The sequence below is a fragment of the Triticum aestivum genome, chromosome 7D (genome assembly GCF_018294505.1).
Source record: "Triticum aestivum cultivar Chinese Spring chromosome 7D, IWGSC CS RefSeq v2.1, whole genome shotgun sequence".
In the NCBI taxonomy this organism is placed as follows: domain Eukaryota; kingdom Viridiplantae; phylum Streptophyta; class Magnoliopsida; order Poales; family Poaceae; genus Triticum; species Triticum aestivum.
This window is the reverse complement of record NC_057814.1, coordinates 618,407,918-618,416,929: the sequence shown is the minus strand read 5'-3', so window position 1 is coordinate 618,416,929 and position 9,012 is coordinate 618,407,918.

Here is a 9,012-nt window from a genome sequence, read left to right as displayed (position 1 = left end):
TATAGGCATCTAGAAAACTAGTCAGTTAGACACTCCCACACCGAAACACACAAAATAAAAATTCTAAGTGGCCCATAACATGACCTGGAAATAAAAATAGATAAAACTGGAACCAACCAAGTACATGGTCGGGTCACCCCCTTTGGCACACCTCTAACTTGGAGGAGTCCTGAAGTTGGGCTTCACCTCCTCCTTCATGGGAACAACATGAGGTACTGGGATGCCCTCATCAACCAATATCCACTTAATTTACCTTCATAGAAAAGGCTAGACAGTAAGAGTTTACGCAAAATACAAAAAACTACACACAAAATCTACCAATGAAGCGTGCACAACCCGACCACGACACCGTCTTCTCCCACCTCGTCGACCGTCTCAAAACCTTCTCTTCTCGTGCATGCACCTCCTCAACAGATTTATTGCCAAATGGCACCAAAAGTATCTTTCATATTGTTGAAAAAATGATTTTAAAATGGTGACACTAAAGGAAGGAATTGTGATGAAGGGAGCAGAGATGAAGTCCTCACTATCGGATAATATTGATTTCTGCCAACTTCGCGGGGAAGTCGGTTGTCCAAGCTCCACCTGAGGTATGTCGTACAAACAACACCATCAGGATCACATATATGCACTCGACCGATCTGTGTCCATATCTTGCCATTGTCAAAGAAGTGCTTATTTTGCATGTATGGATTTTTCTGATTCAGTAAACCAATGATCATGTTTTAATTTGGTTATTTCTAGCAGGTTTTCTATAAAGCATCCAAACAAAGATTTGATGATGATCCATAACTAAAATATAGGGCTCAACAAGTTGTAGTTCAGTTACAAGTAAACTGATCTTATTTGTAGAGCTACATAAGATCGTAGTCTTCTCATTCTCTTCTAAGCAATATATACACTGTTGGGAGGGGAGGAGAAGTATCATGCCACTTGGAAAAAGATACGACAAATCAGTAGGAATGAAATTGACCATGTTTGCAAGTACTTAGACGTACATCCTGATGAAAAGATAGTCTTAATTTCTACTGGGATTTGACTTACAATTTTAAAAAATTGCTGAGCAAAGTATCAACATAATGTATAGCAGCAAGCTTAAATATTTAGCTAAATTGGGCAATAGATGAACATGCACACAATTGTTTCTCGAATGTTAGCCTCTTGCTGTATGCAAACTGAACTTTCTACTTTATAGAACTGAAATATGTGCAATGAATGTTGGCTAACATTTTTTTCTTAAAGCTTTGTATTTTCTTTCTCTCCTTTGAACCATAATGCAGATGATTGTATCAAATTATTTGAGTTGATTCATCCCAGCTTATTTTTTTATTGTCATATGAAGTCCCATAAAGAAATCTACATTTGCAGCCAACATTTTACGATTTAGCTGTAGTTATTTATTGGCGTGCATCATTTTGCTTGAAATTTTCGAAATCCTGGTTTCTTCATTTTTATCTATTACTAGCTAGTTAATATTTGTCAAGATATTTACAAGACTTCGGAAATCTCGTTTGTCTAGGTCATTTTTGGCAACACCTTCATATTTTTCTTGATTTGTTGGTTCATCTGAAATCATTCTAATCAAACCATTTGTATATCCTTCTGTTTAGTCACTTGCCATTGAATGCTTATATCATGTTGTATGTCTCTTCCCTGGAAGCAACCAAAAAGGTTATTGTTTTATGCTTGAATAAAACAAGATGCATAGCTAATTACATGTTTCAAGGGTAGATCATTTATAATCCTTATATTCCATAAGTTCTGGAGCTATTGAGTAAGCATGGTTTATGGTCGAGGAAATTGAGGGTGCTTGTGAAATTTTGTTCAAGGTCATCAAATCCCTATGACAATGGTTAAAACAGATGGTGACTTGAACTACGACTCAACATATTTTGAAGCCATTTGGTTAGTTACCAAGTAATAATTTACATATTTTTTGTATACCTCATTCTTTCTTCGTTCTCATTTAGGTGTTTACCATATAATCAAAGCGGTTTTGGAGCAGGGCGATGACGTAGCAGACCGGTGACGCAATGCCCAAACAAGTGAAGTGGAAGAGCTCGTGGAAGAGGAGATGGGATGACAATGCTGCAACCTTGTCATGATTGTTGTATGTATATTTTAGGCACATCGAAAAATAAGTCCTAATGATGTAAAGTGGGGACATCTTTGGTGGAGATGGAAGCAGAGCCTGTGCGGAGGCCTGAGACAAAGAGAGCACTATTCATAGTCAGTTCGTGAATGAACATGTGGTGGAAAGAATGTTTTTATGTCCATATGCCCCCCTCTTTTTATACTCAGGTGAGTTGCCTTATGTCTCACCATGCATTTGTGATAGTGTTCCGCATTGCACGGCGTACGTAGTAAAGTGAGACAACAAAACAACGACATGGAAGTCACATGCAGAGTCAAGGGGCAATAGATTGAGATGATGAAAGATGTATGGATAGAACGGTGATGGACGACAAGTTCTGCAGAAGAGCGGCCAGAGGGGTGCGTGGTGTATGTTGAACATTGCGTGTTTTTGTGTTGTGGTTGAGCATTGCCTTTGATGTGCTCCTCCGCAAGGTGAAAATTGAGCATTGTTTACGAATGCATTTGGCGCGTGTTTGGTTGCCCGCATTAGGCCCAGCCTGGCCCGCGCGGGAAGAAAGTGGCCCGTTTGGTTGCCTGCGTTCACTGTGCGGCCAGCATCGCACGGAACTTAAAGCACGTCCAGGCCAGGCCTAGGGGAAACGCCCGAATCAGCAGTAGCTCGCGAGCCTGGCTCGGGCGAGGCAGGGGAGGGCGACGCGCTTCTCCCCTCGTGCGAGCAGGGGAGATGGTGCGAGCTCGCCCGCATTGCCGAAAAAATCGGCGGGAGGATTTCGGCTCACCTCCCGTCGAGTCCACCCCTATTTAGCCCCTCCCTCACAGCCCCAACTCCCTCCGTTCGAGCTTTCTCGCCGACGCGCATCGGCACCGACGAGCATGTAAGCGGCGCAACTTCATCGTCCGGCGGTCCACGACGTCGGCGCTCCTTCACCGGCCGGCGTTGATCTTCCACGACCATCCCCCCTCGTCCTCAAGCTGCGGCCATGGCCTCTGTGAGTTCAATCCCCCTTTCCCTCTGTTCCTTCTAGCTAGATCTGAGCTGCAGCTAGGGTTTGATCTAGATGCTTGGTTGATTAGTGGTCTGATCTGTGAGCTAATAAGGTTGATTGCTATGGTGCGGTTGCAATTTGTGGTAGGGCTAGATGTTCAAGCATGCTGTAGGCTAGATTAGTAGTAGAGTTTGAAGTTGAACCTTGTGCTTGTGTTGAATCCTGCTTAGATCTGTGATTTGTAGCTATTGGTGGTCCATTTGTAGCATGTTGTTTGTTGTAGATGTATGTTCCTGCTCATAGATTGTCCGGTATGCTTGGTATGATAGCGATGAAGCATGTGCTTACTATGATAGTGATGAACCAGATGTGCTTTCATGGATTGTCTGGTATGTTGTGTGCTATGCTTACTGTCAATGCGTGCTACGATTGTAGGACATGACCACGCAGACGCAAGATCTTAGTCAGGCCCTTGTCCTGTCCGACAACCAGTTTGCTTCATCATTTGTCGAGGACTCACAGCCTATGTCCGAGATGGCACCTGATGCAGAGGTGTTCGCGTCTGATTCCCTCTATGTGCCAGTAGTGCTCGTTGAGCCAACTCCTGCTGCTGCTGCCGCTGCAATCAAGCTAGCAGCAGCAAAGGCAAAGAAGGATGGTAGGTCGAACAACATGAAGTGGCAGCCGTTCATGTCCACGTTCGTGCTGAACAAGATGTGTGAGCTCATCTCTAGTGGAGTTAGGACTGACAAGGGCTTCAAGGAGGTGCACTTGAACACCGTTGCGAAACAGGTGTTCAAGTTCTGTGGGCAAGAGGTGTCTGCCACCCAGGTGTACAACCACCTGAGGAAGTGGAGAAGATGATGGATCCAAGTGTCCAAGCTGAGAGACCTTACCGGCGCCTCATGGGATGAGAACACTTTCTCCATAGTTCTGGAGGGAGAGCACTATGCCGGCCATGTCGCGGTTAGCTCACAGCCCTCTTCCTTTTCATACTGTCCACCATTGCCTACTCCTAATCACAACTAACAACACTTGTGTTTCATTCTTAGGACCACCCAAGGGACGCTGAGTTCCTCAACACACCCATCCAGAACTACAGCCATATGCAGCACATCTTCTCCTTCGGGCTAGCAACTGGGAAGCATGCCATGGGCTCGGGGGAGCCTCTTGGTTCTCCCATGCCAGACTTTCCTGGGACCCCGGACGTCGAGGTCCTTGATGGCCCTGACAAGCCCGCTGCGAAGCCCTTCGACAAGCCATTTGACCCCGTCCATGATAGGAAGAGGAAGAGAGGAGGCCTGATGGAGGAGGAGATCAATGTCTTTTGCAGCATGACTGAGGCGGTGAAGGAGGTGGCAACAGCCATCAGGGAGTGCAAGCCCCTGGACGTCCACCCTGACCTGTATGGCGCTGTCATGACCCAGGGTGGCTTCAGCGACGAGGCTCTCATGGCAGCTCTCAACCACCTGCTTGACAACAAGGCCCAGGGTGTTGGGTTCGTTGCCATGGACGGCGCTCACAGGGTGCTGTGGCTCAGGAGCTGACTGGGCAAGCACTACTACTAGAGTAGTGCTGCCCGTGAGCGTGCATGATCCCCGACGGCGATGGCGGCGGCGACGATGTACATTTTGTGTAGCTAGGGCTCAAAAACTATTTGATGGTCTGTATATTTTGGTGAGGTGGTATATACTAACCCCTCACACTGATGGTGAACTTGCCGTGGTAGGACGACACCCTCTTTTGGTTGTGGTGGTAGGTTAACTCCAAGGTAGTGCTAGGAAGAACTTGCTATGCCGTATGATCATGCATGCTTTACTTCTCTTCTCCTCCATTGTTGTTTGTGTGCTACTTTGCTCTACTTGTGTGCTCCATTGATTTGCTGCTTCAACTCTTGCTCTTGTGCATTGCTAGGGCAAGTGGTATGTCGTGTTCATCGGTGCACAAGTGGCATCGTATAGCAACAGCACCCATAGAGGGTTCAAGACTAGGCAGGCAGCAGAACAAGCTTACTCCGAGTGAGTGCGAAGGCACGACAGCAGTGTTGACAATGGCAAGGTTGGAGGTGTCAAGGTGGATCGTCAGTTTGGGCTGAAGCTGAAGAACTTCATCATCTTCGCCCAGTTCATTGCCATTGTTGGCTGTGGCATTGGTGTGCTAGGTGTGGGTAAGCTCACCAACTAGGGTACAAGGTAAGCACAACATGTACGCCGTATGCAACCAAACGCCGTGTTCATGTGCCGCTCGGGCCAATGCAGGCAACCAAACAAAATGCACTTGCGTATTACCTAATGCAGGGACATTAGATACAGGTAACCAAACAACTAGCAGATCGTGTATTAGGGCCTGTTTTTGCTCAACCAGGCTGGGTTGAGAAGTGTATGCGATGCAAACACTGTAGCAAACGGCAACCAAACACGCCCTTGTTGACCCTTGGGCATCATGTATGGATCTCATTCAGCTTTCCTTGGTCGTTCTAGTACTTGGTGCTCCTTGTGATGTGTGAGCGTGACATCGAATTCTTCCTTTCGTTGGTCGTCAGGAGCTGGCGTGGCGTGTGCACACGTCTCTTTCCTCCGACGGTGTGTGCCGAACCAGACTTGATTACCGCAACGTACCAGCGGCCGACGAGAGCGCGGCGCCGCGTGTCTACGTGCGTGGGTGCGCGGGGCCGGCCGTATTACTTGCGGTCAAGGGAACGGGCGGTGCGGTGGTCACAGACTCACAGCCACAGTTGTAGCCCTCTCAGCTCGCAGGACGGGGTGGCCCGCGCCCGCCGTGCCGGCGTGGAACAACAACCGCCGCTCCGCTCGCCGGCCTGACGAATGAGGCGCGGCACCGGCAAGGGAAACCACGCAGGTAGCTGGGCGGTACGAGAAGAGGAAAAATAGGGAACACGACAATCAGTCAGTCTTCTCTCTGTGTCAAAAACAACAACAACAACAACAACAACAATCAGTCAGTCAGTCAGTCTTGGCAGGAGAAGAGACGTCAGTGATCCGTACAGCATAAAATGAAAGAAAATTATGAATCAACATGTGGTTGGATGGTTAGGTGGACAAGGGTATCCCTAGCCCACTAGGGTTAAGTCCTGCTTGCATTTATTTTGAATTTATTTCAGAATTTCAGCGATGCACGTTTAGTGGGAGGAGACGTTTCCGTTGATTACGAGGCGCCTGTGGTGACTTCGTAAAATATCAAGATGATATGCCGGCTTAGTCTCTTGAAGGTGCTCATGGGGATAGGGTGTGCGTGTGCGAATATATGCCCGTGTATATGAATGCTTGCGTTTGTACCGCGTTCAGAAAAAAAAGAAAAAAATTAACACTTCATTCTATAGCGGCGGTTCGCTTGGCCACACACCGAACCGAGCCCCCACGCCTACGCACTCGCCGACCCGACCGCACGTAAGTGCGGAACGGTCCATCGCGATATGCTCGCAGACATGTATATACTTATCCTATAAACACATGCACATACGTTTTATCCTTAAAGTGCTATTTGTTGCGGAGCTTATGATAACATTCACTTCCTGCGATCTCTTTGACTAACTCATGAGCAATGCCAATGTCGACGACATCCATAAAATTACCACCGACTAGATCCTGCTTGCTTTATACAAAGCATTTTTGTAGGGATGCCTATAAAAAGCCGTGGTAGCTTTTTCCATGGAATTTCGATAAACATCTGACTTGCTCGATATCTTCTACCTGTACTCTAGATGAAAAATATGGTTAACCTTCAAAAGAGAATCGGCAAGTCTTGAGATTGGCGATGTTACTATAGACGCCTCACTATCAACGGGAATATTTCCTCCCACTAAATGAATATTTCTCTTCACCAATGTGTCAAACCTAAGGTTCAATTCCCATAAGCTATTGATACTTGTAGGCTCCTAACCATCTAAACAAAGGTTGATTTTCGCTGGCCCACGGTTACATATGGTTTACTTTTATGCATGCCTCCATCAGAAGGGTGCACGGATTTAATATTGTCCATCGTGGCTTGATTCGTACCTACTACACAAGAACCAAAGCATGTCTACCAGGGTTGCACACCCCTTGAATGACAAAAAGGCATGACTGCATGTCCACCAAGGGTTTATCAGTTGGAAATTTTGGTGACTACCCGGTTATAGGATTTACCATTACGCCTCAAATAATGTTGCTTACCGTTAAAGGTTATATAAGTTTCGTATGCACATGACGCCGTTTTGCTCTCACTAAATGTGAGCCCTTTCGTTCAAAAACAATGGTATGAACTATGGGAATGGAAGTCCGAATTATGATTAGGCATATGTGATACGACATACCCGATGTCAGATGGATGAGATGTGCTGACGCTTGTTTCCACTTTAGCTATATGTAAGTCACCTGAATTTTGAATTTGGGTCAGTCAATTTCTTAGTCATTGATTCTTGCTCTGAGATGCGTGTTGCATTTTTTTCTAGACTATTCTCTGAGCTGGTTTGTGCTGTTTTTATTTTGACTGACCACATATTTGGGACAGTCAATTGGCTACTAGGCTGAAGCCCATTACCTGTATTGCCCAGTCCATCCCTCTTTCTCTTTGTTATTGCTTCTGTTTTTTGGCTTTTATGCGTTCTTCTTTTATTATTTGTTTTCTTTTGTACGTATTTCTGGGACGTTGGGTGAGTCTAAATGTACACACATAAATACTATGTAATCTGTACGAAAACTACACTATTATTTGATTGTTGTTTGCATACTACAAAAGTGTAATTTTAGTGCCAAGTTGTGTGCTAGTTTTTTTTACTTTTTTCATTATCTTTATTTGTAAAGATTAATATCAATAACACTAATTCATTGTTCCATACAAAACTTCAATATTTTGATTTTGATTCAGTTATATTTCATTTCTTTCTTATTTAAGGGTAACTAATATCAATGTCACTAATTCATTCATGTTTAGTAACCTTTTTTGAGAAAAAATCACTATTATGTGTGTATCCTTACATATTTTTAAATAGTGCAATTTTGTGTATATCGTGTGCAATTTTTGTCAAACCTTTTTTTTTTACATTTTCTTTCTTCTTAAAGGTTAATACAAATGGCACCACTTCATTCTTCCTCATCACTATTTTGATTTTGTTTTAATTTTATTTAATTTCTTTCTTTTTCAAGGGTAATAACAATACCAATAATTCATTTTTCCATATAAAATTTTATTTTATTTTTTCTATTATTATTTTAGTTTCCTTTCTTTTAATGGTACTACCAATGCCACTAGTTCATTCCTTCTGACAAAATCCCTTTTTGTGAAACAGAAATAATTTGCTACCCATGATTGTAGCTACACATGGCCCCAATATCTATCTCTAATTATTTTGGACCATGGAAAATAACTCTATAACAAAAGTACCGTGACTTAGGACCAGCCAGGCAAGCAAAAAAGCACTTGGGCCAAATATCTTGCATATTATAAAAATGTGCAATTTTTCTGTATATTATGTGCAAAAAAATCACCATCTGATTTTTAATAATTTATTTCCTCCTAAATGGTAACACCAATGCCACTAATTCATTCTTTTTTTGAAATTTTATTTTTCGGTTATTGTTTATTTTTTATTTCATTGTCTTCCTTCTTAAAGGGCAATATCAATGCCACTAATTCCTAGACAACTTCACTATTTTTATTATTTCTTTTATTTTATTTTAATGGTAATACCAATGCCACTAATTCATTTGTACTTAGGAAACTTTTTTTCTCAAACATTCCACTATTAAATGATTATTGCTGCATATTATAAAATAGTGCATCTTTTATCTATCTTTTGTGCAAATTTTGTAATTGTTTGTTTTAGTTTTTTATTTTCTTTATTCTAAAAGGGTAATACCAATGCCACTAATTCATTCCTCCCTAGAAAACTTTGTTTTTTTGTTTTTTTTGTTTTTATGTTTTTTTGTTT